The sequence below is a fragment of the Staurois parvus genome, unplaced genomic scaffold (genome assembly GCF_062004578.1).
Source record: "Staurois parvus isolate SC_StPar_1 unplaced genomic scaffold, SC_StPar_1.0 ptg000038l, whole genome shotgun sequence".
Taxonomy (NCBI): domain Eukaryota; kingdom Metazoa; phylum Chordata; class Amphibia; order Anura; family Ranidae; genus Staurois; species Staurois parvus.
Window position 1 is genome coordinate 1,456,205 of NW_028317834.1, and position 17,857 is coordinate 1,474,061.

The 17,857-nt window shown below is 49.7% G+C and overlaps 1 long non-coding RNA gene across 1 annotated transcript; it reads right to left on the reverse strand.

Moving 5' to 3' along the window:
- Positions 1 to 848: 848 nt before the first annotated feature.
- LOC149470573 (uncharacterized) lies at positions 849 to 12,819 on the reverse strand. Its single transcript, XR_016308364.1, has 2 exons — positions 11,709 to 12,819; positions 849 to 1,118 (listed from the first exon to the last, which is right to left on the reverse strand). It is a non-coding gene; the product is annotated as an uncharacterized LOC149470573 (long non-coding RNA).
- Positions 12,820 to 17,857: the final 5,038 nt, after the last annotated feature.

Here is a 17,857-nt window from a genome sequence, read left to right on the forward strand (position 1 = left end):
TGACTGGCTGATAGAGGGCGATTGACGTCGGGTGACGGAGCAAGTAACGGAGCGGGTAATGGAGCGGGGGCTGGGGCAGGCAGAACCGCCATATCTTTATCACGGTTTTCCCAGGCCACCAAATGGCGGCGCTGCATATGCTGACGCAACGCTGCAGTCCCAACATGGGCCCCCTGGCCACGCTTGACTTTCTGGCCACATAGTCGACATACGGCTACGTTTACTTCCTCGGGCGGCTTGAGGAAAAATTGCCACACCGCCGAGTAGGAAACTTTGCCCCCGCTACTCCTCACTGGCTGACTGCTACTTCCTCCGTGCATACCGGCACCACTACTGGCCGTGGTGGTAGGCTGCAGTGGAGCTGGTGCTCTACTCCGTGGCCGTTTGCCTCCACTGACACTGCTGCTACCCTGCTGCCTCCTGGGCAACCCACCGACTGTTTTGCTCGCTGCCAAGCTGGCACCCTCTTCTCCTGATGATGCGGAAGCAATAGCCTGATGACGACGAGGCTGCCAAGTGCGATCAGCCTCATCAATTAGGGTCTCCGCCTCACTACTAGCCCCCTCGGCTGCGTCTGGGTCAGGAGACAGACCTGTCTCTAGACCGGCTACCAAGCCACTCTCCTCGCCAGTACTTCTTCGCCTGGCTGCTGAAGAGGCGGATGTCTCCCCCCGTTCCTGACCGCCCTCTGTTAGCTCTTCCTCACTGTACAGTGGGGCTGACTTATCTGTAAAAGCTTTATCACATTCATAACAATGATATGGCTTCTCTCCATTGTGAACCTTCTGGTGTGTGATATATTTTCTCTCCATTGTAAAATCTCCAAATAAGAAGTAGTTTGAAATGACTTCTCTTATGTATATTTGGGTTGGACTTTATTGTAAAGCCATTGTCACTTCCAGAACACTGAAATTACTTTTCTCCTGCTGGATCAATGTGGAAGAGGATCCAAACCATGACTTTTAGAACACAGATAGGACTTGTATCCCGTGTGAATCCTCCAGTGAACTGCAATAAAGACTTTCAGTCAATTAAGACATCCATATGTCTTGTTTTCCATGTGACTTAGCTGTATACATGAAAACCAACATGACCGAAAACTTGGTTCATCAATCCACCTGTACAAAAAAAATAATAATAATTTTATATAAAGGGCTACATAAAGTCGCTTTCTATTTTTAATGTTCATTACTAAATATATCTTATAAATAGAAAGAATATGTACAGCATTATCTACAGTATTTTTTTTAATCAAATAGATTTTATTTAGAAAGTTTCTAAGTACAGATCATACAGAACAATAACTTGCTTTGTCTATGGTGTCACTTTTACCTTTTATAAACAAATGAACAGAGAAAAGAACAAACAACCTAGAACAATTCAACTGTACACGGCAAGTAACTCCCCCCAGTACATACAGTTGTGTTCAAAATAATAGCAGTGTGTTGAAAAAAGTGAATAAAGCTGAAAATCCTTCTAATAGCTTTTACTTCCATCCACACAAATGCATTGGGAACACGACACATTCTATTCCAAATCACAACATGAAGAAAATACATCAAATTTGTGTTGTTCCTCTAAAAAAAATGGAAGAAAAGTGAATATTAGACGGTTCAAAAAAAAAATGGCCGTGTTTGTATTTCTTTACAAACTCAAACATTCACTATATAAACTGAGAAATGTTTGAAGATTTTGCTTTCCTTTGAATGACTTCATGAATATTTGGTTGTAGTCGCACTGTTTCTGAGAACTGCTGTACATCTGTGTTGCATGGAGTCCCCCAACTTCTGGCCCCTGTGATCAGGTATTCCAGCCCAGGATGATTGGACCACATTCCACAGTTCTTCTCTATTTCTTGGTTTGGCCTCAGAAACTGCATTTTTGATGTCACCCCACAAGTTTTCTATTGGATGAAGATCCGGGGATTGGGCTGGCCACTCCATAACGTCCATCTTGTTGGTCTGGATCCAAGATGTTGCACGTTTACTGGTGTGTTTGGGGTCGTTGTCTTGTTGGAACACCCATTTCAAGGGCATTTCCTCTTCAGCATAAGGCAGCATGACCTCTTCAAGTATTCTGATGTATTCAAACTGATCCATGATCCCTGGTATGCGATAAATAGGCCCCACACCGTAGTATGAGCAACATCCCCATATCATGATGCTTGCACCACCATGCTTCACGGTCTTCACAGTGTACTGTGGCTTGAATTCAGTGTTTGGGGGTCGTCTGACAAACTGTCTCCGCCCACTAGACCCAAAAAGAACAATCTTACTTTCATCAGTCCACAAAATGTTGCCCCATTTCTCTTTAGGCCGGTCAATGTGCTCTTTGGCAGATTGTAACCTCTTCAGCACGTCTTTTTCCCAACATTGGGACTTTGCGGGGACTTCTTGCAGATAGCTTGGCTGCACATCGGCGTCTTCTAATTGTAACAGTCCTCACAGGGAACGTCACACCTTCTTTCATCTTCCTGGAGCTGATTGTTGGCTGAGTCCTCACAGGGAAAGTCACACCTTCTTTCATCTTCCTGGAGCTGATTGTTGGCTGAGTCCGCGCCATTTTGGCTATTCTTCTATCCATTCCAATGGTAGTTTTTCGCTTTCTTCCACGTCTTTCAAGTTTTGGTTGCCATTTTAAACGCATTTGCAATCATTTTAGCTGAGCAGCCGATCATTTTCTGCACTTCTTTATATGTTTTCCCTTCTCCAATCAACTTTTTAATTAAGGTACGCCGTTCTTCTGAACAATGTCTGGAACGACCCATTTTCCTCAGAATTTCAGAGAGAAATGCACTGTAACCAGCATGTCCAACATTTGCTGCCTTCCTTCCTTAAATAAGGGCAATAATTGCCACCTGTTTTTCAAAGAATGAATGACCTCACTAATAGAACTCCGCACTGCTATTATTTTGAACATGCCCCTTTCAATGAGTGATTCAATGACACAGAATCAGCAGCATGCATGTCATGACTGTCGGGTCTGTTGGATTTCTTTGACTCTACTACACCTACTAGGAAATTATTTGCCATGTAGAAATATAATTTCTACCAAAAACAGTGATTGATCCGGTTAGTGATGTCTGACTGCTATTATTTTGAACACAACTGTACATAGATAGCTGACACCGATCAATGAGGCCCGTGTCTACAGGATCATTCCCCAAGTATCAGTCTTCAATGTAGTCACCATTCAGTAGGATACAACTGGCCGTTCCCCTTCTTTGGGGCTAAAAGAGCTAAGATTTTAAAAGCCTATGAAGAACTAACTAAGAGAGAGCAAGGAGTATCCAGCCAGTTCTGCTACAGAGACATACATTTCTTGGGGGAATAACAATGTTGATACGTTTGTTTTTTCACATGTTGATGTGGAGATCACCTGCTCAATCCACTGTTGTCTGCTGGGAGTTTGAGATGATAGCCAAGATCGGGATATTTTTTATGGTCAAGCAGCCTCACTATTGCTATATGACTTGTAATAGGAGGAGGTGTAAATAATTCCTCCTCTATTGAGACCAAGAGGCACACCCGAGGAATATTGAACACCAACATTACAATACTGGTCATATCGTTCCACTTTTTTAATAATTTTGGACATCTCCAAAACGTGTATCAAATCCTCGACATCACCACATTTGGGGTCATAAGGGGAAATCCCTCCTGTCCTAGCTAAACAATGGAGCTGGAGTCCTGAATGATCTATGCAAAAGAAATGACTGAGTTTCTGTGAAGAGGACAGAGAGATGAGAGGTATGGAGGTCACAATCACCTCCCACCACTCTCTATTATTTTCTCTGTTTCCCATTTCTTTCTATAAGTCTTCAGTAAGAGTCAAAAGACTGGAATAAATATATGAGAGATCATGCCTTTCCCACTGGTGCCATCTGAAGCCCATTAACAAGTGTGAGAGTGATGTGAAATCTGTATCTGATGGAAGTAGAAACCGATGGATGGGATCTAATGTGTCTACTAAGTCCCACCTGGTAAGATGTTGAAGTTGCAAAGGTGGGTGGCACTGCTGGGCACTTGTGGGTGGAACTGGTGGGTGGCGCTGATGGGCACCGATCCTCAAGGCACTGATGATCGCTCCTCTGACAACTGCCGGCAGTACTTTCCTCATGCTCTGACAGCGTGAGGAAAGTGCAGTCTAGAACCGGCAATTGCATTTCCCGATGACCAGCGTGTCATAGGACACAACAATCACGGAGATCACCAGGTGCGGGCCCCCAAGGGCATGCAGGAGAGCGCATTCTGGGAGGACGTCATATGATAACCTCCCAGAACTCGCCGGCCGCACTGCAGTCATCATTTGGCTACCTGCGGTCGGCAACTAATTAAAGCAGCACTTCCCCTTTTGGGTGGAGCTCTGCTTTAACTTCAGCAAGAGATAACAGTGCTATAGTATCAAGGGGGGAGTGAATGTAGAGACTGAAACATGTTATATACTCTATAATATCATTCCTGGTACTCTCACAGTGGGAGTATAGATTTAGTACTTCAACCTGTATGCAGATATCAGTGGCAGACGAGTGGGTGACCTGTCCGCCTCACTGAAAATTCAAACTGATAGTGTAGGTTCCCCAGTTGGGAAAACCCTATAAGGGATAAAGAGCTAATGAGAGGAAAGGTGAAAAGGAAGAGAGCAATGGAGAGATAAGAGCAAGAGTAGTGAAGAAAGGGGTACAGATAAGGGGGGAGGAGAGGAGGTCCCCAGGGGGGAGGGTGTGTGCCTGTATAGAGTAGCAACTGAGTAGTGGGTTACCTAATGGACTCAGGACTACAAAGAGAGTAAGGTTTCATCAGAGTTTGAGGGTAGGAAATGGTCAACCCATGGTTGCCATAGTTGTTCATTTTTATGCACTCTGTCTAATAGGACGGCTTCTACTTTGACATGTATCGTGGCTCGAGTGACACTATTCTTAGTTTCAGTGGTATTGAGGTGGGGGGATTTCCAGGCCTTCGCTATGGTTTGCTAAGCCGTGATGGTGACCTACAGGAGTAGTTTGAATTGCCAGTGTGTCACTTCTTGGGCCTTATGCAAGTAAAGGAATGGACGCTGGTCAACCGACCCCAGTCCAGTGTTGAGGAATGGCCTCAGCTGCCATTCTAGCCACGCCCTCTGATGCATTTCACCGCACCCACTAGGGCTTTGTCACACTGCATCCATCCCTTTACTTGTATTGGCTGACACTGGAATTGCTCTGACTCATGCTCCCCTCTTCTCACTTGCCGGTGGGGTGATCCCTTTCCTTCCATCCATAGCTTGGAGACATGCCATAAGGTATACTTCTTGGGGCTTGTTATTAAATGAGGCAGTGGCCGGATGGATATATATACTGTAACTTCTTCATAAAGAACTGTAGGCATATGGAATATTTTGCACCAATACATTTGAACAACTGGGCAGGTCCACCAAATGTGGATACCTGCTTCAGAGCAGCCACATAAACAAGTCAGGGATTAGGGATGAATTTAGCGATCTGGGCAGGGACCAGGTACCAGTGCATGAGAGTGCTGTGGTTAGTCTCCATAGCAACTATATTTTGGGAGGAGGATTTTGCAGCAGACCATATGTCTGCCCAATAGCTTTCAAATGAAGATTTAAATCCCATTCCCACTTGGATGTATATGGTATGGAAGTGTAAGGTGGTGGAGCTGGTAACTGTGCATATAAGGTGGAAATCAAAAGTCTGGCATGGGGGGTCACATTTACATATGTGTCCAAACCTAGTCATGTCTAGGACAGAGGTGTTCATGTGTAAGTGAAAGGAATAAAAGTGTTTGATCTGAAGATATCTAAAAATTTCAGATGTAGAGATTTTGTTGGAGTCACATAGGGTTTGGAAGGGTATAAAGGAGTCTGGTGTTGAACTAGACTAGCTCTAGGACAAGCATGAAAAGAAGATGGAGGCATCCATGCCGGATAAAAGCCTGGATGGAGGAGGTATGCCATGAGTGGGTTATGGGGTGACTGAAAGGTGTATCAGAACTTTAGACTGTCCCAGATAGATAGGTAGTGTTGAGTAATTGGGTGTTGGAGTGAGCGACGGTCTCTTGGGTGTAGCCATAGTAAATTTGCAACTCATGAGGGGTTACAATCTACTGATTCTATAGTGACCCATAGGAGGGGTTCACTTTTACTGCATGATATTTAGGGAGTTGAGCAAGATGTGCAGCTTGGAAATATTTAGCAAAGTTAGGAAGCCCCAGACCACTCTAAGTTTCGGTAAGATACGGATGGACTGGGGCAGATGCAGTTTAACAGAGCCCCATACATAAGTGGTGGCATGACACTGTAATATGCAGAGGAAACAGGAAGGTATATTGTGACGGAGGGTAGGCAGGACAGAACACGCAAGGCAGATGGCAAACACACAAAGCTTTATTATTACAAATGGCAGTCACTCAATGGGGGATTGCAAGGGGGTGGCAGTGCCCAGTATGGGAAATAGCAAGAAGAGGACCAAAAATAATTGTAGTCCAGCCCCAGGGGCAAAGTTAAAATCTCTACAGCAGTTTGTAATCCAAACAGGGAGGTGGAGAGGGAGTACAAGAACAGTTCAGGGAAAACAGGGGGGCATTCACTCACAGATCAGACAGGGGTGCCCGGGTCCACAAGGGAGCAAGGCAGTATGACATCAAGTACTTGCCCTGAAACTGGAGTATGCGTGGCATAGTCCATGGTAATAATCCCCCCGAGTCCTAGATGCCTGCAGAAGGCAGCTGGTGTAGTTCTCCCCCTATCCTTGGGGCTTGCAGAGTGGCAGCTTGTGGAGGTCTCCCCCTTCTCTGGGGCTTGCGGTGGGCAGCTGGCATAATTCTCCCCCTTAGCTTTGGGGTGTGCAGTGCGGCAGCTCCCCTTATCCTTGGGGGGTCTATGCAGAGTGGCCACAAGAGTCCCGTCTCATCTGGGATCCCTCGGTGGCTTGGCAGTGAAATGGATGACCGGGAAGAGCCTGTCATCGGTCTCTTAAACCAATGCAGGACGCTTCTTGGTCGTCCTGGCAATGGCGGGCGGGCCGTGGGCAGTGAGCCTCGTTGCTCGGCAAAGAGGCACGCCCCCCTGGACAAGGAGCGCAGCCTTTGTCCGGTGGCATCCGCAAGAGCGGGAACTCCCTGTGCATGCAGTGCAGATGTCGGGACCGTGCGGCGTCATTCTGACACCGCGGTCCAGAACCTCTCCGCAGGAGGTTCGTACCTCTCCGCAGACAGGTGTGAACCTCACTATCTTTTCCCCTAATGCCTCCCAGAATGGGGAGAAGATAGTGGCGGAGGTGAGAGGAGCCACACCTCTTGTCCTGCGTGGTTCGGCTTCAAAAAGCTGCGGCAGGACAAGAGGCAGCAAGGGGGGAAGGTCATCCTGACAGGGGGGAAACAACTACTGAAATGGGAGCTGAGCTTTATTAATTAAATTACAATGTGCTAAGTGAATTGGGGGAAACTGGCTAATGAAATTGGGACTGGAATGCACTTTATTTGAGGGGCTGAAATGTACTATATTTGGGAGGGAGATATAACAGATTTGGGCACCCTGGCAGCACCTATATTGTGACATTATACAGTTGCAAGAAAAAGTATGTGAACCCCTTGGGAATACGTGGAGTTTTGCATGAATTGGGCATAAAATGTGCTCTGAACGTCACCTAAATCACAACAATAGAAGAACACAGTCTGCTGAACATAATACTACACAAACATTAGATGTTGCCATGGTTTGATTGCACATAACATGTAAACATTCACAGTGCAGGGAGGAAAAAGTATGTGAACCTTTGGACTTAATAACTGGTTGACCCTCCTTTGGCAGCAATACCCTCAACCAAACGTTTCCTGTAGTTGCAGATCAGACCTGCACAATGATCTGGAGTCATTTTGGACCTTTTCCTACTCTCTGGGAATGTCCTCTTGTTATGAGCTGTACATTCCAGAACCTCCTCAAGACCTGGACCAAAAAGATTATCACCAATAAAGGGTAAGGCACAAAGGTGCAGTTTGAATGCGGAGTTCCCTGCCCAGGTTTTTAACCAAAATGCCCTTTTAGCTGAATTCACAAGGGCAGAGGTTCAAGCCGCTAGCTTAACTGACTTGGCCGAGGCATCCACAAGGAAACCAACTGCTTTAAACAGCAAAGGAAATTATTTCAGGATTTGCTGCCTGGAGGTTCCTGCCGAGAGAAGTGACTGTGTAAGCCAGCATTCCAGATAACTGGTGACACAGGTAGCCGAGAAAGCTGGCCTAAAGCTGATGGAAGTAGAATTCCAGGCCCTGCGGAGTAAGACTTCATCCCGCTTATCCATAGGGTCTTTCAGAGCCCCCATATCTTCAAATGTTAAGTCTGTCCTTTTAGAGACTTTAGATAAGGGGGTGTGTAATTTCTGAACCTTGTTCCATTGCTGGGACTTGTTATCCTCAAATGGAAACCTCCTATTAAGATTACTTGAGAAAAAGGGTTTCCTCTCAGGGCTTTCCCATTCCTGCCTAATGGTATCAACCAGGGAACTATGGACTGGAAAGACACTAGTCTTTCTAGCATACAAACCTTGATACATGCGGTCATGCTTAGATAGGCAAACGTCCTCTTCCTTGATCTCTAAGGTTTCGTAGATAGCTTTAAGGGGGTTGTCCACATCTTCCAGGGGCAATTTGTTCCTGGAACCTCTGGAGGAGCAAACATCACCGTCCTCCTCTTATGAGCCTGAATCTACCCGGGACCTAGGATCCTCCTCCGGGTCCTCCTCCCCTTTTAATGCATCTGCTACCTCCAAACCCACCGATTGGGTCCAAGGATCCAGTGGTGGCTGCATTTTTCCAATAGGGATCTAAAGGATTGAAATGTAGACAACACGTCATCCTTAATGGAGGTGAGCACTTTATGGCAGGCTGTAAATGACTTATCCTTAATAAGGCTAGCCACACAATTGCAGCGTAAGGGTTTTTCCCAAGCTGAACCCAATTTAGCTGCACAAACTGCACACTTCTTCTTGGGGGTCTGACTCTGCACCTTGTCCTGGACTTTAACCTACAATAAGCAAGAAAAAAAACAGTACAGAAAATAATCAGCCCAGGGCCCCTCATACAAAACCACTGTGCTGGGGGAGCAAGAAAAGGAAGTGTGCCCACCAGGGTCAGCAAGAGGGATCAGAGTCCCCAAGCTTACCTTAGAGGAGCCAGTGCCTGAATGACCAGGATATGCCTGAGTACTGTCAGTGCCTTCCATCCATCCCTCTTGTGGTGGCGCCACAGGCTCTGCTGGGTCTGTACACCAGACTGGCTGCCTAACCAGATGCTAGTGCTGCTATGGAGACTGGAACCATGAGTCTCAGGCGCCCGTTGACGACATCACTGCAGCAGGAACTTCTGGTACCTGGACAGCACCCAGAAGTTGCAGCTACTCGCACGCCAGATTGGCAGTCACTCTGCCCCACTGTGCATCGGATGCTGGAGCCCCCCCCGCACGGGAAGGAGAATGACAGGCATCAAATGTCCTGGATCCCCCAGGAAACACCCGATGGTCATCATCCACTGAGGCATGGAAAAATATCAGGAGCGCAGCCCCACTTCCCCTGAAGGGATCACATCGAGCAGGAGGAAGTAAGACAGACCAGGAGCCACCAGCAAGCTCTAGGGCCCAGGACTTCCAGACAATCAGGTCCTTGAGGACTGCACCCATCCTTGCAGAGGAAACACTAAAAACTCAGGAGGGAGGCCTTGTGGTCCGCCTTTTATAGTACTGTGCTTACGTGTTTCCTGTCCGAGAGGGAGGAGCTCTGTCTCAGGAAGGCTGTCCTGGAGGACGTTTGGAGAAATGAACATTAGAATGTCTGAGAGACAAAAGCCAGAAATAGATCAGTGGCTGCATGCACGCCTCATTGTTAGGCTGCAGGTAGAGAGGCAGAGATGAGGCAGGATTTATCATGAAATACAAATTAAAGTGTATTATTTTCAAAACAGCCTTTTTTCAAAAAAGGTCTGAAAAGTATGTAAGTCATCGAGTTATTCCCCAATTTAAGAAGAAGAGCATAACTGCAGGTAGTAAATGTAAGAGAGGAGTTGCAGATGATACGATGGTGAGTAGTATGTACAGGAAAGGAGTACGGAGGTATGACAGTGATCGGTATGTACAGGAGAGGAGTGTGGGGGGGTATGACAGTGATCGGTATGTACAGGAGAGGAGTGTGGAGGTAAGACAGTGATGGGTATGTACAGGAGAGGAGTACGGAGGTATGACAGTGATGGGTATGTACAGGAGAGGAGTGTGGGGGGTATGACAGTGATGGGTACGTACAGGAGAGGAGTACGGAGGTATGACAGTGATGGGTACGTACAGGAGAGGAGTACGGAGGTATGACAGTGATGGGTACGTACAGGAGAGGAGTACGGAGGTATGACAGTGATGGGTATGTACAGGAGAGGAGTACGGAGGTATGACAGTGATGGGTATGTACAGGAGAGGAGTACGGAGGTATGACAGTGATGGGTATGTACAGGAGAGGAGTACGGAGGTATGACAGTGATGGGTATGTACAGGAGAGGAGTACGGAGGTATGACAGTGATGGGTATGTACAGGAGAGGAGTACGGAGGTATGACAGTGATGGGTACGTACAGGAGAGGAGTACGGAGGTATGACAGTGATGGGTACGTACAGGAGAGGAGTACGGAGGTATGACAGTGATGGGTACGTACAGGAGAGGAGTACGGAGGTATGACAGTGATCGGTATGTACAGGAGAGGAGTACGGAGGTATGACAGTGATCGGTATGTACAGGAGAGGAGTACGGAGGTATGACAGTGATGGGTATGTACAGGAGAGGAGTACAGAGGTATGACAGTGATGGGTATGTACAAGAGAGGAGTACGGAGGTATGACAGTGATGGGTATGTACAGGAGAGGAGTACAGAGGTATGACCGTGATCGGTATGTACAGGAGAGGAGTACGGAGGTATGACAGTGATGGGTATGTACAGGAGAGGAGTACAGAGGTATGACGTTCCCAGGGAGGAGTATCTCAGGAAGGATCTATACTCCACCATAACTCTGGTTCTCGGAGTGTCAGGTCCCAGCGGGTTCTCCTGGTGTCTCTCCTGTTATTCTGTCTCGGACACATCAGAGGAACATGGTGGGAGATCGGCCTGAATGTCCTTCCTAGGAGGGAATACCGGAGCCATTCTGAGGCCCATTTAATGGCCGGCAATGAGGAGGAAACCAACACTGAGAAGTACATGCTGAGATATATACAGCACGGGGCAGCACAGTGGCTGAGTGGTTAGCACTTCCTCCTGGCAGTACTCGGGTTGTTGGTTCAAATCCCAACCATGGCACCACCTGCCTGGAGTTTGCATGTTCTCCCTGTGCCTTTGTGGGTTTTCTCCAAGTACTATAGTTTCCTCCCACACTACAAAGACATGCTGGGAGGTGAATTGTCTCCTACGTTGTCCCTAGTATGTGTATGTATGAATGTGAGTTAGGGCCCCTAGATTTATACGCTCCTCAGGGGCGGGGACTGATGGGAATGTACAATATAGATGTAAACTGACGGCGCTATATAAGTACCTGGAATAAATACTGTATAATATTAATAATAATAAATAATAATAATAATACACCCAGATCATCGATGACGAGGAGGAAGGTTCGGTCACAGATGATTGGTCCGTCTATAGCAGGGACAGGAGTCGGGACCAGGAATAGGAGATCCACCTGACTTACCCGTGTGCTCTGACATGGAGAAGATCCCATGCTGGCCCTATGGTGGCCGTGTGTTCAGGATGGAGACCGATTATGTTGGACCTTCTTGAAGCTGATCTAAAATGGCTGAGAGGAAGAAAGTGTTCTCAGGACAGGAAGTGACACAGACAGGAAGTGACACCAGACAGGAAGTGACTGCAGACAGATTTATACAGAGGGTGCAGTATGGAGAGCAGACACTAGATGGTGCTGGTACAAAAAAAGCTGAATAGAATAAAACAACAGGGAAAAAACCTGAAAAGCAAAAGATGATGGCGGCTCGTAATCTTCTAATTTAACAGCTTGACGTCATTGTCCCACTCTACAGGTTACATCACATCACGTGACCTCCTCAGGAGTTGGCCATCGGACGTACAGCTGCCTATATATACCATTATAATCCTTAATAGACTAATCGGGCGCCATTATGTTGTAGCTTGTCTGTCCTTTATTTGGTGGCCATTTTCCCTTGGTCTAATTTCATTTATATCTCATTTATCACATTACAGTGCAGTGGATTAGATCTCCCTCCTACATTTTCTTGTAGACCACCTGTACCTCCTTTGGTGGCAATTTTTTCCTGGTCTATTATCAATGAAACACAGTTATCACATTACAGTGCAGTGGGTTAGATCTCCCTCCTCCATTTTGTTGTAGCCCGCCTGTCCCTCCTCCAGCGGCCATTTTCCCTTAGTCTGATATGGAAGCTGAGGATCTGCCCCCCTTGATGTATCTGCGCATGTGCCAGTTTCAGGCATAAGCAGACGATCAGCGATCTCGCTCTGAGAAAGTGTTAACCCCTTTCATGCTGGATTGCAATTACAGGAGTCACATCCCTCGGATCACTGCTGCTGACGATCCCGATATTACAGGAGTCACATCCCTCGGATCACTGCTGCTGACGATCCCGATGTTACAGGAGTCGCATCCCTTGGATCACTGCTGCTGACGATCCCGATGTTACAGGGTTCGCATCCCTCGGATCACTGCTGCTGACGATCCCGATGTTACAGGAGTCACATCCCTCGGATCACTGCTGCTGACGATCCCGATATTACAGGAGTCACATCCCTCGGATCACTGCTGCTGACGATCCTGATGTTACAGGAGTCACATCCCTCGGATCACTGCTGCTGACGATCCTGATGTTACAGGAGTCACATCCCTCGGATCACTGCTGCTGACGATCCCGATGTTACAGGAGTCACATCCCTCGGATTACTGCTGCTGACGATCCCGATATTACAGGAGTCACATCCCTCGGATCACTGCTGCTGACGATCCCGATATTACAGGAGTCACATCCCTCGGATCACTGCTGCTGACGATCCCGATGTTACAGGAGTCACATCCCTCGGATTACTGCTGCTGACGATCCCGATATTACAGGAGTCACATCCCTCGGATCACTGCTGCTGACGATCCTGATATTACAGGAGTCACATCCCTCGGATCACTGCTGCTGACGATCCTGATATTACTGGAGTCACATCCCTCGGATCACTGCTGCTGACGATCCTGATGTTACAGGAGTCGCATTCCTCGGATCACTGCTGCTGACGATCCCGATATTACAGGAGTCACATCCCTCGGATCACTGCTGCTGACGATCCTGATATTACAGGAGTCACATCCCTCGGATCACTGCTGCTGACGATCCTGATATTACAGGAGTCACATCCCTCGGATCACTGCTGCTGACGATCCTGATATTACAGGAGTCACATCCCTCGGATCACTGCTGCTGACGATCCCGATATTACAGGAGTCACATCCCTCGGATCACTGCTGCTGACGATCCTGATATTACAGGAGTCACATCCCTCGGATCACTGCTGCTGACGATCCCGATGTTACAGGAGTCACATCCCTCGGATCACTGCTGCTGACGATCCCGATATTACAGGAGTCACATCCCTCGGATCACTGCTGCTGACGATCCCAATATTACAGGAATCACATCCCTCGGATCACTGCTGCTGACGATCCCGATATTACAGGAGTCACATCCCTCGGATCACTGCTGCTGACGATCCCGATATTACAGGAGTCACATCCCTCGGATCACTGCTGCTGACGATCCTGATGTCGCCAAGCTGCTTGGGGGGTGACATGGCAAGTACAGTCACATGTGGGGGGATCAGTGATATTGGGGGGCCATAACATGTTTTGGTGGTGCAGTTACACGTGGGTGCCAGTCACATGGGGGTGGGGATTTGCAGCAAGGGAGACTGAGCTTATTGCTAGGGGGGGATGTTTGCGTCAATGGGGGGCAGATCTTCACGGGGTACTGATCCTTGGGTGAGGGGGGGGTAATGACAAGGGGTGCAGATCTTCATGGGGGACTGATCTTGCTGGGGGGGAATGACAAGGGGGGAAGATCTTCACGGGGGACTGATCTTGCTGGAGGGAGTGACAAGGGGGGCACATCTTCACGGGGGACTGATCTGGCTGGGGGGAATGACAAGGGGGGCACATCTTCACGGGGGACTGATCTTGCTGGGGGGAAATGACAAGGGGGCACATCTACACGGGGACTGATCTTTCTGGGGGGGGAATGACAAGGGGGGCACATGTACACAATATATAACCCTTTGCACGCTACGCCATTCATATGGGCACACGGATGTCAGTGCAGTTGCAGTTCTGTCACTTGATGGTGTTACTTTGGTAGGGGTGCTGTTTATGGCAGAAGGGGCGGAAGTCTGTCAATAATTGTTTGTGGTAGTTTTGTTGTGGATGTCTGTGGTTGGTAGGTCATGTTACAGCAATTTAGGGGTCACAATTGGCACCCCGATATTTCAGTGGCTACAATTTCACATTCTGCAGTATCATGAATTAAAGTGATACATTATTTCATGGCCTCTATGATTATCAGAGGATACATTGAATGGATACCTAATTCCATTAACCCCTCGCTTACCGGGCACTTCTACCCCCTTCCTGCCTACCGGGCACTTCTACCCCCTTCCTGCCTACCGGGCACTTCTACCCCCTTCCTGCCTACAGGACGCTTCTACCCCCTTCCTGCCTACCGGGCGCTTCTACCCCCTTCCTGCCTACCAGGCGCTTCTACCCCCTTCCTGCCTACAGGGCGCTTCTACCCCCTTCCTAACTACCGGGCACTTCTACCCCCTTCCTAACTACCGGGCACTTCTACCCCCTTCCTGCCTACAGGGCACTTCTACCCCCTTCCTGCCTACAGGGCACTTCTACCCCCTTCCTGCCCACCGGGCACTTCTACCCCCTTCCTGCCTGCAGGGCACTTCTACCCCCTTCCCGCCTACAGGGCACTTCTACCCCCTTCTCGCCTACAGGGCACTTCTACCCCCTTCCCGCCTACAGGGCACTTTTACCCCCTTCCTGCCTACTGGGCACTTCTACCCCTTCCCGCCTACTGGGCGCTTCTACCCCCTTCCTGCCTACAGGGCACTTCTACCCCCTTCCTGCCTACAGGACACTTCTACCCCCTTCCTGCCTACAGGACACTTCTACTCCCTTCCTGCCTACAGGACACTTCTACCCCCTTCCTGCCTACAGGACACTTCTACCCCCTTCCTGCCTACAGGGCACTTCTACTCCCTTCCTGCCTTCAGGGCACTTCTACCCCTTCCTGCCCACAGGACACTTCTACCCCCTTCCTTCCTACAGGACACTTCTACCACCTTCCTGCCCACCGGGCACTTCTACTCCCTTCCTGCCTACAGGACACTTCTATCCCTTTCCTGCCCACCGGACACTTCTACCCCCCTCCTGCCCCCGACAATTTTCAGCTTCTACCCCCTTCCTGCCTACCGGGCACTTCTACCCCCTTCCTGCCTACAAGGCACTTCTACCCCCTTCCTGTCTACCAGACACTTCTACCCCCTCCCTGCCTACAGGACACTTCTACCCCCTTCCTGCCTACCGGGCACTTCTACCCCCTCCGTGCCTACAGGACACTTCTACCCCCTCCCTGCCCACTGGGCACTTCTACCCCCTCCCTGCCCACCGGGCACTTCTACCCCCTTCCTGCCTACAGGGCACTTCTACCCCCTCCCTGCCTACAGGGCACTTCTACCCCCTTCCTGCCTATAGGGCACTTCTACTCCCTTCCTGCCTACAGGGATACTTCTACCCCCTTCCTGCCTACAGGACACTTCTACCCCCTTCCTGCCTACAGGACACTTCTACCCCCTTCCTGCCTACAGGGCACTTCTACCCCTTCCTGCCTACAGGACACTTCTACCCCCTTCCTGCCTACAGGACACTTCTACCCCCTTCCTGCCTACAGGACACTTCTACCCCCTTCCTGCCTACAGGGCACTTGTACCCCTTCCTGCCTACAGGACACTTCTACCCCCTTCCCGTCTACAGGGCACTTCTACCCCCTTCCTGCCTACTGGGCACTTCTACCCCCTTCCCGCCTACTGGGCGCTTCTACCCCCTTCCTGCCTACAGGGCACTTCTACCCCCTTCCTGCCTACAGGACACTTCTACCCCCTTCCTGCCTACAGGACACTTCTACCCCCTTCCTGCCTACAGGACACTTCTACTCCCTTCCTGCCTACAGGACACTTCTACCCCCTTCCTGCCTACAGGACACTTCTACCCCCTTCCTGCCTACAGGGCACTTCTACTCCCTTCCTGCCTTCAGGGCACTTCTACCCCTTCCTGCCCACAGGACACTTCTACCCCCTTCCTTCCTACAGGACACTTCTACCCCCTTCCTGCCCACCGGGCACTTCTACTCCCTTCCTGCCTACAGGACACTTCTATCCCTTTCCTGCCCACCGGACACTTCTACCCCCCTCCTGCCCCCGACAATTTTCAGCTTCTACCCCCTTCCTGCCTACCGGGCACTTCTACCCCCTTCCTGCCTACAAGGCACTTCTACCCCCTTCCTGTCTACCAGACACTTCTACCCCCTCCCTGCCTACAGGACACTTCTACCCCCTTCCTGCCTACCGGGCACTTCTACCCCCTCCGTGCCTACAGGACACTTCTACCCCCTCCCTGCCCACTGGGCACTTCTACCCCCTCCCTGCCCACCGGGCACTTCTACCCCCTTCCTGCCTACAGGGCACTTCTACCCCCTTCCTGCCTACAGGGCACTTCTACCCCCTTCCTGCCTATAGGGCACTTCTACTCCCTTCCTGCCTACAGGGATACTTCTACCCCCTTCCTGCCTACAGGACACTTCTACCCCTTCCTGCCTACAGGACACTTCTACCCCCTTCCTGCCTACAGGACACTTCTACCCCCTTCCTGCCTACAGGACACTTCTATCCCCTTCCTGCCTACAGGGCACTTCTACTCCCTTCCTGCCTACAGGACACTTCTACCCCCTTCCTGCCTACAGGACACTTCTACTCCCTTCCTGCCTACAGGACACTTCTACCCCCTTCCTGCCTACAGGACACTTCTACCCCCTTCCTGCCTACAAGGCACTTCTACTCCCTTCCTGCCTTCAGGGCACTTCTACCCCCTTCCTGCCTACAGGGCACTTCTACCCCCTTCCTGCCCACAGGACACTTCTACCCCCTTCCTTCCTACAGGACACTTCTACCCCCTTCCTGCCCACCGGGCACTTCTACTCCCTTCCTGCCTACAGGACACTTCTACCCCCTTCCTGCCTACAGGGCACTTGTACCCCTTCCTGCCTACAGGACACTTCTACCCCCTTCCCGTCTACAGGGCACTTCTACCCCCTTCCTGCCTACTGGGCACTTCTACCCCCTTCCCGCCTACTGGGCGCTTCTACCCCCTTCCTGCCTACAGGGCACTTCTACCCCCTTCCTGCCTACAGGACACTTCTACCCCCTTCCTGCCTACAGGACACTTTTACCCCCTTCCTGCCTACAGGACACTTCTACTCCCTTCCTGCCTACAGGACACTTCTACCCCCTTCCTGCCTACAGGACACTTCTACCCCCTTCCTGCCTACAGGGCACTTCTACTCCCTTCCTGCCTTCAGGGCACTTCTACCCCTTCCTGCCCACAGGACACTTCTACCCCCTTCCTTCCTACAGGACACTTCTACCCCCTTCCTGCCCACCGGGCACTTCTACTCCCTTCCTGCCTACAGGACACTTCTATCCCTTTCCTGCCCACCGGACACTTCTACCCCCCTCCTGCCCCCGACAATTTTC